The following is a 20,042-nucleotide window of genomic DNA, read 5'->3' as shown; positions in this document are numbered from 1 at the left end:
GGACGGACTGCCTGCCGACTGCCGACACAGAGGTAGCCACAGCCGTGAACTACCGCACTGTACACTGGTTGATAAAGAGATAGTAGTATACTCGTAACAACTAGTATGACACTATGACGGTATAAAGAATGAAAAAAAAACCACGGTTAGGTGGTATATATTATAATAATACAATTATGGATGGACGGACTGCCTGCCGACTGCCGACACAGAGGTAGCCACAGCCGTGAACTACCGCACTGTACACTGGTTGATAAAGAGATAGTAGTATACTCGTAACAACTAGTATGACTATGACGACGGTATAAAGAAAGAAAAAAAAATACCACGGTTAGGTGGTATATAATTATACAATTATGGATGGACGGACTGCCTGCCGAGTGCCGACTGCCGACACAGAGGTAGCCACAGCCGTGAACTACCGCACTGTACTGTGTCTGCTGCTAATATAGACTGGTTGATAAAGAGATAGTATACAACAATATACTACTATACTGGTGGTCAGGCACTGGTCACCACTAGTCACACTGGCAGTGGCACTCCTGCAGCAAAAGTGTGCACTGTTTAATTTTAAATTAATATAATATTATGTACTCCTGGCTCCTGCTATAACAACCTGCAGTGCTCCCCAGTCTCCCCCACAATTATTATAAGCTTTTATACATTGATGTGCAGCACACTGGGCTGAGCTGAGTGCACACAGACTGAGTCACACTGTGTGACTGCTGTGTATCGTTTTTTTCAGGCAGAGAACGGATATAGCAGAGAACGGATATATTAAATAAAAGTTAACTTAACAACAACTGCACTGGTCACTGTGGTAAACTCTGTCTGCACAATCTCTCTCTCTCTCTCTCTCTTCTAATCTATTCTAATGGAGAGGACGCCAGCCACGTCCTCTCCCTATCAATCTCAATGCACGTGTGAAAATGGCGGCGACGCGCGGCTCCTTATATAGAATCCGAGTCTCGCGAGAATCCGACAGCGTCATGATGACGTTCGGGCGCGCTCGGGTTAACCGAGCAAGGCGGGAAGATCCGAGTCGCTCGGACCCGTGAAAAAAAAAGTGAAGTTCGTGCGGGTTCGGATTCAAAGAAACCGAACCCGCTCATCTCTAGTATTTTTATCATACATGTTATGGTTACCTTTCCGGAGTGCTGTGTCAGGTGCTGCAGCCGCGGCAAAAATCACAGCCATAATGGCCGCCGCGCATGCTCAGTAGTGAAACTAGGCTCTGGAACATGGCGAGTTCCATGTTTCCGGAGACCTGCACATGCGCAGTAGACTCCGACACAATGCCAGAGCCTACTGCGCCGTGGAGAGGAGGGGGCAACCTGGAGTCTGCAAAGGGGCCCCCTCCTCTGTTAAAACACCCCTGATATATACTGTACATACAGTATATACACTCAAAAAATCTGGTTCTTTTTTGCATTATAAATAATGCACAGTAGAGGATAGAGGATTGCTTAATAATAGGCTCCTATATGTCCTGTACCGCTGCCAGAGAACCGTGTGTCAGCCCTTATATATAATGAACTTTCTAACATATAAATTACTTAATTACCTTGTACGTAGCTGAGATCTGTTACTACTGTATATGTTCTGTTAAATATGATTTAATCGCAGCTTTTAAACGTCTCAGTGTATTTATATCATCTGGGCCAAGTTCCCAAACACCCCCGCGCGATTCCCGTCATTTGCCCTCCTGACCTTATTTACCCGTACTTCAGGTCCAGGCAGTCTGCGAATAAAGGTTACGTGTAACTTTGCACCTCTCTGGGGCTGAACGACAAGCCGAATGAAGACGACAGCCAGTTGGCGAGCGCAGATAAATTATAATTGGGCATTTCGAGTCCAAACAGACAGCTGTGTCTTAATCAACAACCTGACAATTCTCTTCTGCTCTCATATTATGAAAGGTCTTAGAACCGATAATTACACTTAAGTTTGTATCTTAGCAGACACTCTGTGATCACAACGTACGAGACTTTAAAGCCTTGCTCACATTTCTGAGAGTCCGAAGCATTAATTCCAGCGCCAGACCACTCCTCCTGCAAATATCGCACGGTGCAATGGAGAATTAATGTGCCCGGGAACTTTGCTGCAGACTCACAGGTCGGTAATAAAGTTGGACAGCACTCACTAACAGTAAGTAATATGATTTTTTTTCATTAATAAGGCTCAGTTTGATAAATTCGGTCTTAATACAATTCAAAGTCTCTTCTAGATAAACAACAGTAGCCTGATGGGTTGCTTTGCTTTCTCAACTTTATCTCTCTCCAAGGCTAGATATTAACAGAGGAAAGGTTCCTTGTGCGGCCTCTGTCCAGGCCCCCTGCTCTCTATGCGGCTTCCAGCAGCGCTGAGCACTAGTAGACTATAGAGGTATGCTAGAGACTACTGCACATGTGCAGGTCTCCGGGAAAATGGCGCGGTGAACATTTTCCCGGTGATCTCTTTATGGCACATACGCCAAACACCAGGAAAATGACAGCTGCAGGGTCAGGTGAGTGGGAGCAAATTATTTGCTTAAAGACGCACAGAAAAGCGTAATATACGTCATGCGGCGAATCAGGCACCAGTCCCCAGCGACACCGTCACAAACAGCCAATCACAAGCTGTCATCTTCAGCCTCTATTTGTACTTGCTCATGAGCGTCCACAAATGATTCGGCTTTCTCAGGTCAGTGAGTGCCCGCGCCCTGTCACACCATGCCTTCTGTGTCCGCCCTTTGTTACACAATCCCTTCCCTCCGCCGTCATACCTCTCCACGCACAGACTGGCGTTAGTGCCAGAGTCACGCAAATCTGCATAGGCCCATATAGGCGAGCGCTAAGTTATCTGGGTAAAGGGTGGGTGGGGTGGGCCCACCTTGCCTCAGTGGTGACTGCATGGCATGCAGCATTTCCTGCTGCACCCATTACAGAGATGACCCTGTATGGAGCAATTAGCGACTAATCGCTCCGTTGCGAGAAAAAATTAACGAGCGAACAACTCGGAATGACCCCCTGTATCCAATAGATGGAATACACAATGCGATGAGTAGTAAATCCCACCCTGATCCTTAAAATTATGCAGAAATTGCATTTTCCGCAAACTTTAAGTCTCAGGACTATTTTTCAGCAGCCTAAGATTCCAGCGCTGTCAGCTGCATTAGGCCAAATAAAGGTGCCAAGCGTAGTCTCCATCGTTCTCCGCAGCGACTACGGTCGCACCCTGTTTAACAAGCTCTGAACATTTTATCTAACGTCACCAATAGTCGGTATTTCCACATTTATTCCAAGATTGATACCACCTTTATTCTGTAGCCTATACCTGTACGCGCATGGCCTAATGCACGCGCGTGCAAATAATACTGTGTCATACTGCGACTGTGAAAACCGCCGGATTGATCAATACAGCAAGTGTGAATACACATTCCAAACCGCCAACCGCCACGATATGAAATGTTTCTGGGTTGTTGTTTTTTTTCGGTGGTCCTTCACCAATGTTAAAAAATGACACCTTAACATGAAAACATGGGACAGGGTATGATGACACTTGTAGTTAACCAGCCGCCGGTAAGTCACAGAGTTCTGCTTTAGAGAATAAAAGCTATGATTTTATTATCTTTTAATTAAAAAAACTTGTAAAAGTTAGTTAAAGCATTTTTAACGTGGAACAATTTCACGTATCGGCGCTCGCGAATTGCTGCTAAATAATGACATAAATCTGCATAAAGTGAAGCTCTCGGAGAGGAGTCGTATTTTGGAGAGGTGGATGTAACAGCGCAATTACCAGGCTGGGTCTGACAGGCGGGTTCCTGTATTTAGTAAGGGCAGGTGACTCCGAAACCTGATACTCAGCAGCTGTGATCCGGGCGACCAATTTGCTGCGTATATCTGGGTGATCTTATCCTAGCTGCCTGACACGCTGCTGCAGATCCATGAACCCACTTATCACCCTGTAAGCGAGTCAGGGCTGTCTTTATTTTATTACCCTAATATTTATTTATTTCATTCTAAAGGAACCGTTTCAAAATAAATGAAAGTTTGAAGCGTTCAATTAAAATTATCGCAAAGTCTGCGCTTGCGACGTGCTCTGGACTGAATCTCGGTGGCGCAGCTTTCGCTGAAGTTCATAAACCTAATTATTTTTGAGTGTTTAAAGCCTTGTTACGACCATCGTTTGTTCAGAATCCCAGCTTGGGAACCCGATCCCGCCATGTGTGATATTACTGGCTGACCTCTGGCCTCCGGGCTCAGCCGGCCGGCTAAGTTATTGCTGATAATTAGCACCAGTTAGGGAGGAATGGGATGTCACATCCCTGACGTTCTCTGTGATCATCTCACATGTGCAGCCTTTTCCTTAATGAGGGCGTTACACAAATTTGTTTTGTTTTCTGGGGGTAATTCCAAGTTGATCGCAGCAGGATTTTTGATAGCAATTGGGCAAAACCATGGCCCTCATTCCGAGTTGATCGCTCGGTAATTTTCTTCGCATCGCAGCGTTTTTCTGCTTAGTACGCATGCGCAATGTTCGCACTGCGACTGCGCCAAGTATTTTTGCTATGAAGATAGTATTTTTACTCACGGCTTTTTCTTCGCTCCGGCGATCGTAGTGTGATTGACAGGAAATGGGTGTTACTGGGCGGAAACACGGCGTTTTATGGGCGTGTGGATAAAAACGCTACCGTTTCCGGAAAAAACGCGGGAGTGGCTGGAGAAACGGAGGAGTGTCTGGGCGAACGCTGGGTGTGTTTGTGACGTCAAACCAGGAACGACAAGCACTGAACTGATCGCAGATGCCGAGTAAGTCTGAAGCTACTCTGAAACTGCTAAGTAGTTTGTAATCGCAATATTGCGAATACATCGTTCGCAATTTTAAGAAGCTAAGATTCACTCCCAGTAGGCGGCGGCTTAGCGTGTGTAACTCTGCTAAAATCGCCTTGCGAGCGAACAACTCGGAATGAGGGCCCATGTGCACTGCAGGGGAGGCAGATTTAACATGTGCAGAGAGAGTTAGATTTGGGTGTGGTGTGTTCAATCTGCAATCTAATTTACAGTGTAAAAATAAAGCAGCCAGTATTTACCCTGCACAGAAATAAAATAACCCTCCCAAACCTAACTCTCTCTGCACATGTTATATCTGCCTCCCTTGCAGTGCACATGGTTTTGCCCAATTGCTATCAAAAATCCTGCTGCGATCAACTTGGAATTACCCCCTCTGTCTTTACAACAGAAGGACCTGATTTGGCAAAGCCTGATCTCCATTCATTATTATTCCTCTGCATTTACCGATGTTCCCAACAATCGCACCCAAGCATTCAACACACTTGAAGTTATCCTAGCATGCACATGTATACTGTTTATATATATATATATATATATATATATATATAGATGAACAAGATTTATTGACGTCAGTGTACTGTGTAGGGCCACCACGTGCGGTGATTACTGCAGACACCCTTCTTGGCAAACTGTCCACAAGTTCCTGGACAACAGCAGGCGGTATGTTCCGCCATTCCGCCTTAAGTACAGTGACCAACCATGACACTGAAGGAGGTCGAGTCGGCGTTGAACGCACCTATCTCTACAATTCATCCCAGAGGTTCTCAGTGGGGTAAGATCTGGACTTTGAGCCGGCCAGTCCATCCGGGTCACCGAATTCTCTGTATACCAGTCCAGCGATAACCTGGAAACATGACATCGCGGTTATGTGTCCAGAGAGCTGATTGGTTGGTGCTTTCAGCAAACCACAAGTAGCTGGACATATATTATTATTATTATTACTATTATTATTATTATTATTTATTTATTTATTTATTACAAGTTACTTATATAGCGCACACATATTCCGCAGCGCTTTACTGAGACTATTTGGCCATTCACATCAGTCCCTGCCCCAGTGGAGCTTACAATCTATATTCCCTACCACATGTACACGCACACACATTCACGCTAGGGTTAATTTGTGTTGGGCACCAATTGACCTACCCAGGGCCGGCTCTAGGCATGTTCGAATAGAGCGGCCGCGCAGGGCGCCACCCTTAATGGGCGCCGCGCGCTGGCGCCGCCATATTCGAAGCTGGAGCCGGCCCTGTGTGTGCAGCGTTGTCCCGCCGTCCGTGTGTGCGGCGTGCGCTATGCGCGCTGCGCGGCGCCGGTGTCTAACGTCAGACGCTGGCGCCGCGCATAGCGCACACAAGTGGCCGCCCGCCCACCCGCACCCGGACCCTCACTCGGACCCTCACTCTCCCGCCCGCACTCCCGCCAGCACTCCTCCTCCCCCTCTCAGCGCCTCAGGTATTTGGTGGGGGGGGGGGGTCGAACATTTATGGATCGCACTGTGGGGGCATTTATCTGGCACTGTGGGGGGCATTTCTGGCACACTGGGGGCATATCTGGCACACTGGGGGCATATCTGGCTCTGTGGGGGCATTTCTGGCACTGTGGGGGGCATATCTGGCTCACTGGGGGCATATCTGGCTCACTGGGGGCATATCTGGCACACTGGGGGCATATCTGGCACACTGGGGGCATATCTGGCACACTGGGGGCATATCTGGCTCTGTGGGGGCATTTATCTGGCACTGTGGGGGCATTTATCTGGCACTGTGGGGGCATTTCTGGCAATGTGGGGGCATTTCTGGCATTGTGGGGGCATATCTGAAACACTGGGGGCATTTCTGGCACACTGGGGGCATTTCTGGCACACTGGGGGCATATCTGGCACACTGGGGGCATATCTGGCACACTGGGGGCATATCTGGCTCTGGGGGCATTTCTGGCACTGTGGGGGGCATATCTGGCTCACTGGGGGCATATCTGGCACACTGGGGGCATATCTGGCTCTGTGGGGGCATTTATCTGGCACTGTGGGGGCATTTATCTGGCACTGTGGGGGCATTTCTGGCACCGTGGGGGCATTTCTGGCACCGTAGGGGCATATCTGGAACACTGGGGGCATATCTGGCACTGTGGGGGCATTTCTGGCACTGTGGGGGCATTTCTGGCAATGTGGGGGCATTTCTGGCACTGTGGGGGCATTTTTCTGGCACTGTGGGGGCATTTATCTGGCACTGTGGGGGCACTTATGCATCTGGCACTGGGGGCATTTATGCATCTGGCAATGTGTGGGTATTTATGTATCTGGCACTGGGGGCATTTATGTATCTGGCCCTGTGGGGGCATATCTGGCACTGTGGGGGCAATTTTATATATGGCACTGTGGGGACATATCTGGCACTGTGTGGGCAATTTTATATCTGGCACTGTGGGGGCACTTATGTATCTGGCACTGTGTGGGCACTTATGTATCTGGCACTGTGGGGGCATTTATGTATCTGGCACTGTGGGGGGCATATCTGCACTGTGGAGGCATTTATGTATCTGGCACTTTGGGGGCATTTATGTGTCTGAACTGTGGGTGCATATCTGGCACTGTGTGGCCATTTATGTAGCTGGCACTGCTGGGGGGCATGTCACGTGTAGCTGGCACTGCTGGGGGGCATGTCACGTGTAGCTGGCACTGCTGGGGAGCATGTCATGTAGTGTTCCCGCTAGGCGTCTGTGGCTAGGCAATGTGTCTCAGTGGTCTCCCTGGTGCAATGTGTCTCAGTGCTGTGCCTGGCGCAAAGTGTATAGGAGGTTCTACCTGGTGCAGTGTGTATTAGCTAGAGATGAGCGGGTTCGGTTTCTCTGAAACCGAACCCGCACGAACTTCATGTTTTTTTCACGGGTCCGAGCAGACTCGGATCCTCCCGCCTTGCTCGGTTAACCCGAGCGCGCCCCGAACGTCATCATGACGCTGTCGGATTCTCGCGAGACTCGGATTCTATATAAGGAGCCGCGCGTCGCCGCCATTTTCACACGTGCATTGAGATTGATAGGGAGAGGACGTGGCTGGCGTCCTCTCCATTAGAAATTAGATTAGAAGAGAGAGAGAGATTGTGCAGAGTCAGACAGAGTTTACCACAGTGACCAGTGCAGTTGTTGTTAGTTAACTTTTATTTATTTTAATATAATATATCCGTTCTCTGCTATATCCGTTCTCTGCCTGAAAAAAAACGATACACAGCAGCAGCCAGTCACACAGTGTGACTCAGTCTGTGTGCACTCAGCTCAGCCCAGTGTGCTGCACATCAATGTATAAAAGGCAAAGCTTATAATAATTGTGGGGGAGACTGGGGAGCACTGCAGGTTGTTATAGCAGGAGCCCCCAGGAGTACATAATATTATATTAATTTAAAATTAAACAGTGCACACTTTTGCTGCAGGAGTGCCACTGCCAGTGTGACTAGTGGTGACCAGTGCCTGACCACCAGTATAGTAGTATATTGTTGTATGTATTGTATACTATCTCTTTATCAACCAGTCTATATTAGCAGCAGACACAGTACAGTGCGGTAGTTCACGGCTGTGGCTACCTCTGTGTCGGCAGTCGGAACTCGGCAGGCAGTCCGTCCATCCATAATTGTATTACAATATATACCACCTAACCGTGGTATTTTTTTTTCTTTCTTTATACCGTCGTCATAGTGTCATACTAGTTGTTACGAGTATACTACTATCTCTTTATCAACCAGTGTACAGTGCGGTAGTTCACGGCTGTGGCTACCTCTGTGTCGGCAGTCGGCAGGCAGTCCGTCCATCCATAATTGTATTATTATTATAATATATACCACCTAACCGTGGTTTTTTTTTCATTCTTTATACCGTCATAGTGTCATACTAGTTGTTACGAGTATACTACTATCTCTTTATCAACCAGTGTACAGTGCGGTAGTTCACGGCTGTGGCTACCTCTGTGTCGGCAGTCGGCAGGCAGTCCGTCCATCCATAATTGTATTATTATTATAATATATACCACCTAACCGTGGTTTTTTTTTCATTCTTTATACCGTCGTCATAGTGTCATACTAGTTGTTACGAGTATACTACTATCTCTTTATCAACCAGTGTACAGTGCGGTAGTTCACGGCTGTGGCTACCTCTGTGTCGGCAGTCGGCAGGCAGTCCGTCCATCCATAATTGTATTATTATTATAATATATACCACCTAACCGTGGTTTTTTTTTCATTCTTTATACCGTCGTCATAGTGTCATACTAGTTGTTACGAGTATACTACTATCTCTTTATCAACCAGTGTACAGTGCGGTAGTTCACGGCTGTGGCTACCTCTGTGTCGGCAGTCGGCAGGCAGTCCGTCCATCCATAATTGTATTATTATTATAATATATACCACCTAACTGTGGTATTTTTTTTTCTTTCTTTATACCGTCGTCATAGTGTCATACTAGTTGTTACGAGTATACTACTATCTCTTTATCAACCAGTGTACAGTGCGGTAGTTCACGGCTGTGGCTACCTCTGTGTCGGCAGTCGGCAGGCAGTCCGTCCATCCATAATTGTATTATTATTATAATATATACCACCTAACCGTGGTTTTTTTTTCATTCTTTATACCGTCATAGTGTCATACTAGTTGTTACGAGTATACTACTATCTCTTTATCAACCAGTGTACAGTGCGGTAGTTCACGGCTGTGGCTACCTCTGTGTCGGCAGTCGGCAGGCAGTCCATCCATCCATAATTGTATTATTATTATAATATATACCACCTAACCGTGGTTTTTTTTTCATTCTTTATACCGTCGTCATAGTGTCATACTAGTTGTTACGAGTATACTACTATCTCTTTATCAACCAGTGTACAGTGCGGTAGTTCACGGCTGTGGCTACCTCTGTGTCGGCAGTCGGCAGGCAGTCCGTCCATCCATAATTGTATTATTATTATAATATATACCACCTAACCGTGGTTTTTTTTTCATTCTTTATACCGTCGTCATAGTGTCATACTAGTTGTTACGAGTATACTACTATCTCTTTATCAACCAGTGTACAGTGCGGTAGTTCACGGCTGTGGCTACCTCTGTGTCGGCAGTCGGCAGGCAGTCCGTCCATCCATAATTGTATTATTATTATAATATATACCACCTAACCGTGGTTTTTTTTTCATTCTTTATACCGTCGTCATAGTGTCATACTAGTTGTTGCGAGTATACTACTATCTCTTTATCAACCAGTGTACAGTGCGGTAGTTCACGGCTGTGGCTACCTCTGTGTCGGCAGTCGGCAGGCAGTCCGTCCATCCATAATTGTATTATTATTATAATATATACCACCTAACCGTGGTTTTTTTATACCACCTAACCGTGGCAGTCCGTCCATAATTGTATACTAGTATCCAATCCATCCATCTCCATTGTTTACCTGAGGTGCCTTTTAGTTCTGCCTATAAAATATGGAGAACAAAAAAGTTGAGGTTCCAAAATTAGGGAAAGATCAAGATCCACTTCCACCTCGTGCTGAAGCTGCTGCCACTAGTCATGGCCGAGACGATGAAATGCCAGCAACGTCGTCTGCCAAGGCCGATGCCCAATGTCATAGTACAGAGCATGTCAAATCCAAAACACCAAATATCAGAAAAAAAAGGACTCCAAAACCTAAACTAAAATTGTCGGAGGAGAAGCGTAAACTTGCCAATATGCCATTTACCACACGGAGTGGCAAGGAACGGCTGAGGCCCTGGCCTATGTTCATGGCTAGTGGTTCAGCTTCACATGAGGATGGAAGCACTCAGCCTCTCGCTAGAAAAATGAAACGACTCAAGCTGGCAAAAGCACAGCAAAGAACTGTGCGTTCTTCGAAATCCCAAATCCACAAGGAGAGTCCAATTGTGTCGGTTGCGATGCCTGACCTTCCCAACACTGGATGTGAAGAGCATGCGCCTTCCACCATTTGCACGCCCCCTGCAAGTGCTGGAAGGAGCACCCGCAGTCCAGTTCCTGATAGTGAGATTGAAGATGTCAGTGTTGAAGTCCACCAGGATGAGGAGGATATGGGTGTTGCTGGCGCTGGGGAGGAAATTGACAAGGAGGATTCTGATGGTGAGGTGGTTTGTTTAAGTCAGGCACCCGGGGAGACACCTGTTGTCCGTGGGACGAATATGGCCGTTGACATGCCAGGTGAAAATACCAAAAAAATCAGCTCTTCGGTGTGGAGGTATTTCACCAGAAATGCGGACAACAGGTGTCAAGCCGTGTGTTCCCTTTGTCAAGCTGTAATAAGTAGGGGTAAGGACGTTAACCACCTCGGAACATCCTCCCTTATACGTCACCTGCAGCGCATTCATAATAAGTCAGTGACAAGTTCAAAAACTTTGGGTGACAGCGGAAGCACTCCACTGACCAGTAAATCCCTTCCTCTTGTAACCAAGCTCACGCAAACCACCCCACCAACTCCCTCAGTGTCAATTTCCTCCTTCCCCAGGAATGCCAATAGTCCTGCAGGCCATGTCACTGGCAATTCTGACGATTCCTCTCCTGCCTGGGATTCCTCCGATGCATCCTTGCGTGTAACGCCTACTGCTGCTGGCGCTGCTGTTGTTGCTGCTGGGAGTCGATGGTCATCCCAGAGAGGAAGTCGTAAGACCACTTTTACTACTTCCACCAAGCAATTGACTGTCCAACAGTCATTTGCGAGGAAGATTAAATATCACAGCAGTCATCCTACTGCAAAGCGGATAACTGAGGCCTTGACATCCTGGGTGGTGAGAAACGTGGTTCCGGTATCCATCATTACTGCAGAGCCAACTAAAGACTTGTTGGAGGTACTGTGTCCCCGGTACCAAATACCATCTAGGTTCCATTTCTCTAGGGTTGCGATACCGAAAATGTACACAGACCTCAGAAAAAGAGTCACCAGTGTCCTAAAAAATGCAGCTGTACCCAATGTCCACTTAACCACGGACATGTGGACAAGTGGAGCAGGGCAGGGTCAGGACTATATGACTGTGACAGCCCACTGGGTAGATGTATGGACTCCCGCCGCAAGAACAGCAGCGGCGGCACCAGTAGCAGCATCTCGCAAACGCCAACTCGTTCCTAGGCAGGCTACGCTTTGTATCACCGGTTTCCAGAATACGCACACAGCTGAAAACCTCTTACGGCAACTGAGGAAGATCATCGCGGAATGGCTTACCCCAATTGGACTCTCCTGTGGATTTGTGGCATCGGACAACGCCAGCAATATTGTGCGTGCATTACATCTGGGCAAATTCCAGCACGTCCCATGTTTTGCACATACCTTGAATTTGGTGGTGCAGAATTTTTTAAAAAACGACAGGGGCGTGCAAGAGATGCTGTCGGTGGCCAGAAAAATTGCGGGACACTTTCGGCGTACAGGCAGCACGTACAGAAGACTGGAGCACCACCAAAAACGCCTGAACCTGCCCTGCCATCATCTGAAGCAGGAGGTGGTAACGAGGTGGAATTCAACCCTCTATATGCTTCAGAGGTTGGAGGAGCAGCAAAAGGCCATTCAAGCCTATACAACTGACCACGATATAGGAGGTGGAATGCACCTGTCTCAAGCGCAGTGGAGAATGATTTCAACGTTGTGCAAGGTTCTGCAACCTTTTGAACTTGCCACACGTGAAGTCAGTTCAGACACTGCCAGCCTGAGTCAGGTCATTCCCCTCATCAGGCTTTTGCAGAAGAAGCTGGAGACATTGAAGGAGGAGCTAAGACAGAGCGATTCCGCTAGGCATGTGGGACTTGTGGATGGAGCCCTTAATTCGCTTAACAAGGATTCACGGGTGGTCAATCTGTTGAAATCAGAGCACTACATTTTGGCCACCGTGCTCGATCCTAGATTTAAAACCTACCTTGGATCTCTCTTTCCGGCGCACACAAGTCTGCTGGGTTTCAAAGACCTGCTGGTGAGAAAATTGTCAAGTCAAGCGGAACGCGACCTGTCAACATCTCCTCCTTCACATTCTCCCGCAACTGGGGCTGCGAGGAAAAGGCTCAGAATTCCGAGCCCACCCGCTGGCGGTGATGCAGGGCAGTCTGGAGCGACTGCTGATGCTGACATCTGGTCCGGACTGAAGGACCTGACAACCATTACGGACATGTCGTCTACTGTCACTGCATATGATTCTATCACCATTGATAGAATGGTGGAGGATTATATGAGTGACCGCATCCAAGTAGGCACGTCACACAGTCCGTACTTATACTGGCAGGAAAAAGAGGCAATTTGGAGGCCCTTGCACAAACTGGCTTTATTCTACCTAAATTGCCCTCCCACAAGTGTGTACTCCGAAAGAGTGTTTAGTGCCGCCGCTCACCTTGTCAGCAATCGGCGTACGAGGTTACATCCAGAAAATGTGGAGAAGATGATGTTCATTAAAATGAATTATAATCAATTCCTCCGCGGAGACATTGACCAGCAGCAATTGCCTCCACAAAGTACACAGGGAGCTGACATGGTGGATTCCAGTGGGGACGAATTGATAATCTGTGAGGAGGGGGATGTACACGGTGATATATCGGAGGATGATGATGAGGTGGACATCTTGCCTCTGTAGAGCCAGTTTGTGCAAGGAGAGATTAATTGCTTCTTTTTTGGTGGGGGTCCAAACCAACCCGTCATTTCAGTCACAGTCGTGTGGCAGACCCTGTCACTGAAATGATGGGTTGGTTAAAGTGTGCATGTCCTGTTTTGTTTATACAACATAAGGGTGGGTGGGAAGGGCCCAAGGACAATTCCATCTTGCACCTCTTTTTTCTTTTATTTTTCTTTGCGTCATGTGCTGTTTGGGGAGGGTTTTTTGGAAGGGACATCCTGCGTGACACTGCAGTGCCACTCCTAGATGGGCCCGGTGTTTGTGTCGGCCACTAGGGTCGCTTATCTTTCTCACACAGCTACCTCATTGCGCCTCTTTTTTTCTTTGCGTCATGTGCTGTTTGGGGAGGGTTTTTTGGAAGGGACATCCTGCGTGACACTGCAGTGCCACTCCTAGATGGGCCCGGTGTTTGTGTCGGCCACTAGGGTCGCTTATCTTTCTCACACAGTCAGCTACCTCATTGCGCCTCTTTTTTTCTTTGCGTCATGTGCTGTTTGGGGAGGGTTTTTTGGAAGGGACATCCTGCGTGACACTGCAGTGCCACTCCTAGATGGGCCAGGTGTTTGTGTCGGCCACTAGGGTCGCTAATCTTACTCACACAGCTACCTCATTGCGCCTCTTTTTTTCTTTGCGTCATGTGCTGTTTGGGGAGGGTTTTTTGGAAGGGACATCCTGCGTGACACTGCAGTGCCACTCCTAGATGGGCCCGGTGTTTGTGTCGGCCACTAGGGTCGCTTATCTTTCTCACACAGTCAGCTACCTCATTGCGCCTCTTTTTTTCTTTGCGTCATGTGCTGTTTGGGGAGGGTTTTTTGGAAGGGACATCCTGCGTGACACTGCAGTGCCACTCCTAGATGGGCCCGGTGTTTGTGTCGGCCACTAGGGTCGCTTATCTTTCTCACACAGTCAGCTACCTCATTGCGCCTCTTTTTTTCTTTGCGTCATGTGCTGTTTGGGGAGGGTTTTTTGGAAGGGACATCCTGCGTGACACTGCAGTGCCACTCCTAGATGGGCCCGGTGTTTGTGTCGGCCACTAGGGTCGCTAATCTTACTCACACAGCTACCTCATTGCGCCTCTTTTTTTCTTTGCGTCATGTGCTGTTTGGGGAGGGTTTTTTGGAAGGGACATCCTGCGTGACACTGCAGTGCCACTCCTAGATGGGCCCGGTGTTTGTGTCGGCCACTAGGGTCGCTTATCTTACTCACACAGCGACCTCGGTGCAAATTTTAGGACTAAAAATAATATTGTGAGGTGTGATGTGTTCAGAATAGGCTGAAAATGAGTGTAAATTATGTTTTTTGAGGTTAATAATACTTTGGGATCAAAATTACCCCCAAATTCTATGATTTAAGCTGTTTTTTAGGGTTTTTTGAAAAAAACACCCGAATCCAAAACACACCCGAATCCGACAAAAAAAATTCGGTGAGGTTTTGCCAAAACGCGGTCGAACCCAAAACACGGCCGCGGAACCGAACCCAAAACCAAAACACAAAACCCGAAAAATTTCCGGCGCTCATCTCTAGTATTAGCTGCACTACTGTGTGGTGTAATGCAAATTGCCACTATTATGTGGCCACGTACCTTCCCCACGAAGTAACTCCCCTTAATTTTTGCTGCGCGCCTTCGGCGCGCACTGTCCATTCTTTGACATATAGGTATGGGAACAACAGGCAGTATGTACATCATTTTGCCCTCCTAACTTAAAAATGTGCCCTCCCTGTGATCAGCACCATGCCCTAAAAAGTGAACACTATCATGTGTAGCTGGCACTGCTGGGGGGCATGTCATGTGTAGCTGGCACTGCTGCGGGGCATGTCATGTGTAGCTGGCTAGCTGGCACTGCTGCGGGGCATGTCATGTGTAGCTGGCACTGCTGCGGGGCATGTCATGTGTAGCTGGCACTGCTGCGGGGCATGTCATGTGTAGCTGGCACTGCTGGGGGGCATGTCATGTCTATCTGGCACTGCACATTATGTGTATCTGGCACTATACTGGAGACATTGTGTGTAAGGAACACTACTGTGACTATGTGTAAGGCTGCTAATTGTGTGAAAATATGTTTATAGTTTGATGATATGAAGTTATGAGGCCACGCCCACTTTTCCAGAGGCCACACCCACTTTTCCGGGAGCGCGCGCATGGGGGGGGGGGGGGGGGGGGGGCGCTTTTACATTTTCTCGCTCAGGGTGCTAGTAGGCCTGGAGCCGGCCCTGGACCTACCAGTTTATTTTTAGATTGTGGGAGAAAACCGGAGTACCCGGAGGAAATCCACGCAAGTACGGGGAGTATATACAAACTCCACACAGGGCCATGGTGGGAATGGAACCCATGACGTCAGTGCTGTGAGGCTGCAATGCTAACCATTACACCATCTATGCTGCCCTTCAACATATCATTTTAAATACATATATCATTTTAAAAGCAGCATTATGGACCACTGGAGAGGCGCTGCAGGGGTGAGACCTCTCTACGTTTTGAAACCATGCAATATTTTCTATATAAAATATGCTGGGTTACCTAACATGGAGAGTGCGAACACTAGACCGGAGGTCGTTGCAAGTCCTGGTCACAGTTAGGCGTAGTAGTTGCCCATAGTTTATTTGTAAGGTGATATAACACTCTATAGGACAGGACAATAGGTAACTATGTACAAAAACTATACAGGCCAATTACATTACATACAAGTTTAACTAGGAAGAAGGTGCAGAGATGGGCGTGCATTTAGTAGCTTAGGGGGGTCATTCCGAGTTGATCGTAGCTGTGTTAAATTTAGCACAGCTACGATCTTTTCCCTGACATGCGGGGGGACGCCCAGCACAGGGCTAGCCCGCCCCGCATGTCAGTCCGGCCCCCCTCGCAGAAGTGCAAAGGCATCGCACAGCAGCGATGCCTTTGCACTTCAAGAGTAGCTCCCGACCAGCGCAGCTTTAGCGTGCTGGCCGGGAGCTACTCATCGCTCCCCGGTCCGCAGAGGCTGCGTGTGACGTCACGCAGCCGATGAGGCCCGCCCACCGTTCGGTCCGGCCACGCCTGCATTGGCCGTACCAAACCCACGAAACGGCGGCCAAACGCCGCCGTTCCGCCCAGCGATCGCCTCTGCCTGTCAATCAGGCGGAGGCGATCGTATCCCTGCAACGGCCTTTGGCCGTCTGGCATGCGCCGTCGCACTACGGCGCCGGCGCATTCGCAGTAGGGACCCGTTCGCTCTGCTGCGTTAACTTAAAACGCAGCGAGCAAACGGGTCAGAATGACCCCCTACAATCTAGAGTTCAGATCTCTACAGTCTGCTGCTACATGAGTGTGGTGTAATAGAATTGATGTATATATGTTCTAAAGTTATAGGTACAGTCTTTATAATTGTGTGCGCTACACAGCTTAGGGGAGAGATTTCATAATCACATAACGGGTTTTGCCAACTCTGAAGAGTGATAAAGTGGGGAGAGATAAAGTACCAGCCAATCAGCTCCTAACTGCCACTGTTACAGGCCGTGTTTGAAAATTGACAGTTATGAGCTGATTGGTTGTGTATCTCTCCACTTTATCACTCTCCAAGGCTCAGTACAACTCCCTCACAGCCTGTTACATGGCAGTTAGGAGCTGATTGGCTGGTGCTTTCTACTTTACTACTCTCCAAGGCTAAGTACATCTCCCCTATATAGTAAGTTAATGAATTCTACTGGCTCATCAATGATACACGTTGTATCTTTGCATTAACATGTGGTTTCTTGCTGGTGTAAGCCACGTAGAGGAACTCTGCTGTAGCCCTCGTTGGTAGGGATCGGCCGGACTGATAACACAGACAGGCGGTAGCTATAGAAAAGGCAATGTGAGTGTCAGGAGAAAGGAGGTCAGCGAGGTCACGTGTGATGGTACCTGTGTGATGAGTGAGGAGGAAATTGTGATGGCTCATCTCTGGATTTTCGTTTCCTATTGGAGGAGGTAGTAAGAGAGAGTAGCTGGAGTGGAGTTTGGCTGTAACTCTCCTCCCGTGTTAGTATACAGTGACATCATGATCCCTGAAGGTGACAATGTAATACCTACAGTACATTGGCCTGGCCGCACAGAGGTATTTGTCACAAGTCATCAGATAAAACCAGTACAAGGGGTGTAGTATGGTATGCCGGTGGTCGGGCTCCCGGCGACCAGCATACCGGCGCCGGAAACCCGACCGCCGGCATACCGACAGTGTGGCGAGCGCAAATGAGCCCCTTGCGGGAGGGAGAATAAGTGTCGGCATGCCGGCTGTCGGGATCCCGGCGTCGATATACTGTGCGCAGGGATCCCGACAGCCGGCATACTGAAGACCACCCAGTACAAGTGCTGTTCCCCTGTAAGCAGAGGTGTAGCTAGGTGCCATGGTGCCTGGAGAAAGGATATGTTTCGGCGCCCGCTTCCCTTTACTAAATTGGGTGCATGTTACATTTGAAAAGAAAAAAATATTTAAAAATCCTAAATTGGTAACAGGGCCGGTTCTAGACCTTGTGGAGCTCAGGGTTAAAGTTTCCTTTTGGGGTCCCCATGTTTAAACTAAGGAAAGTGTGCGCTGAAGGTGCACACCAAAAATATAGGGGCGTGCCGTCATGGGGAAGGGCAGGGCCGAAACTAGACTTGTCAGCACCCGGGGCAAGGAAGCATTTTGGCGCCCCCCCCCCCCCCCCCCCCCGCATTACACAAAAAATTATCATGTTATCAAATATTTAGAAAGGGGATACCATTGAACAAAATTGCGCCTCATGTGCCCCAAATGTCCTAAGCATCTGTCACATAGCCCCTGTGTGTCCCCACACATTGCACCACATTACTGCACTACATGATTACACTAAGTGCCCTTTATATTGCACTACACTACGTACATGCCCCTATATACTGCACTACATTACTACACTATCTCCCATACACTGCACTACATTACATGCTCCTAACACTACGTACATGCCCCTATGCGCTGCACTACATTACTACACTATCCCCTATACACTGCACTACATTACATGCTCCTATACACTACACTACGTACATGCCCCTATATGCTGCACTACATTACTACACTATCTCCCATACACTGCACTACATTACATGCTCCTAACACTACGTACATGCCCCTATGCGCTGCACTACATTACTACACTATCCCCTATACACTGCACTACATTACATGCTCCTATACACTACACTACGTACATGCCCCTATATGCTGCACTACATTACTACACTATCCCCTATATGCTGCACTACACTACTACACCATCCCCTATATGCTGCACTACATTACATGCTCCTATACACTGTACTACATACCCTATATGCTGTACTATATATTTCTTCATTACACTACACTACACTACATCTACATTACCAACAATAACACTGCAGGCAGGTATCCCCATTTTACACAGTGCGGCAGGCAGATATCCCCATTTTACACAGCGCGGCAGGCATATATCCCCATTTTACACAGTACGCAGGCAGATGCCCCCATATTACACAGTACGCAGGCAGATGCCCCCATATTACACAGTACGCAGGCAGATGCCCAGATATTACACAGTACGCAGGCAGATGCCCCCATATTACACAGTACGCAGGCAGGTGCCCCCATAATACACAGTACGCAGGCAGATGCCCCCATATTACACAGTACGCAGGCAGGTGCCCCCATAATACACAGTACGCAGGCAGGTGCCTCCATTTTACACAGTGCGGCAGGCAGGTATCCCCATAGGCAGGTGTCCCCATTTTACACAGTGCGGCAGCGGCAGGCAGGTTTCAAGTTGGGGGGAAGGAGGGGGGGGAGAGAGAGAGAGAGAGAATACTTACGTCTTCCCGCTCTTCGGTCCCGCCGCCTCACGTCCCTCGCGCCGGCCGCCTCCTCCTTCATGCTTATCGCCTCTCCCCGAGCGCTCCTGCTCGGGGGGCGGGGCTTCGTGGAATGATGCGTTTGCGTCGTGACGTCACGACGCAACGCGTCATTCCGCGAAACTCCGCAACCCGAGCAGGAGCGCTCGGAAGAGGCGATAAGGAGTAGAAACGGCACTGCCGCCGGGTCTCTCTCAGCGCCCCTCTAAATCCTGCGCCTGGGTCACATGCCCCCCTAGCCCCCCCCCCCCCTAGTTTCGGCCCTGGGAAGGGGCATGGCCACAGAATAGTACCAATTCAGATTACACCTCACAGTATTGTCCGATAGTCACATTACACCACTTAGTAGTGTCCACTATTCTCATTATGCTGCACAGTAGAGCCCTTTATACACCTTATGCCACACAGTAGAGCCCCTTATACATGTTACACAACACAGCAGAGCCCCTTATACATGTTATACAACACAGTAGAGCCCCTTATACATGTTATACAACACAGTAGTGCTGCTTATACACGTTACACCACAGTAGAGCCCCTTATACACATACCACCACAGTAGAACTGTTTATACACGTTACACCACAGTAGAACTGTTTATACACGTTACACCACAGTAGAACTGTTTATACACGTTACACCACAGTAGAGACGATTATATATGTTACACCACAGTAGAACCATTTATACACGTTACACCACAGTAGAGCTTCTTATACATGTTACACCA

The 20,042-nt window shown here is 48.3% G+C and overlaps 1 long non-coding RNA gene across 1 annotated transcript in view; it reads left to right on the top strand.

Annotated features, from left to right (window-relative positions):
* The first annotated feature begins 1,784 nt into the window (after positions 1–1,784).
* Positions 1,785–20,042, top strand: part of LOC134910714 (uncharacterized) — a 91,030-nt gene continuing 72,772 nt past the window's right edge. The window contains exon 1 of the long non-coding RNA XR_010176267.1: positions 1,785–2,148. This is a non-coding gene — a long non-coding RNA (uncharacterized LOC134910714). The remainder of the gene's footprint in view (positions 2,149–20,042) is intronic.

Source organism: Pseudophryne corroboree, chromosome 4 (genome assembly GCF_028390025.1).
Source record: "Pseudophryne corroboree isolate aPseCor3 chromosome 4, aPseCor3.hap2, whole genome shotgun sequence".
Lineage (NCBI taxonomy): Eukaryota > Metazoa > Chordata > Amphibia > Anura > Myobatrachidae > Pseudophryne > Pseudophryne corroboree.
The sequence above is the reverse complement of the archived record's forward strand: the minus strand, read 5'-3'. Positions and strand labels throughout refer to the sequence as shown.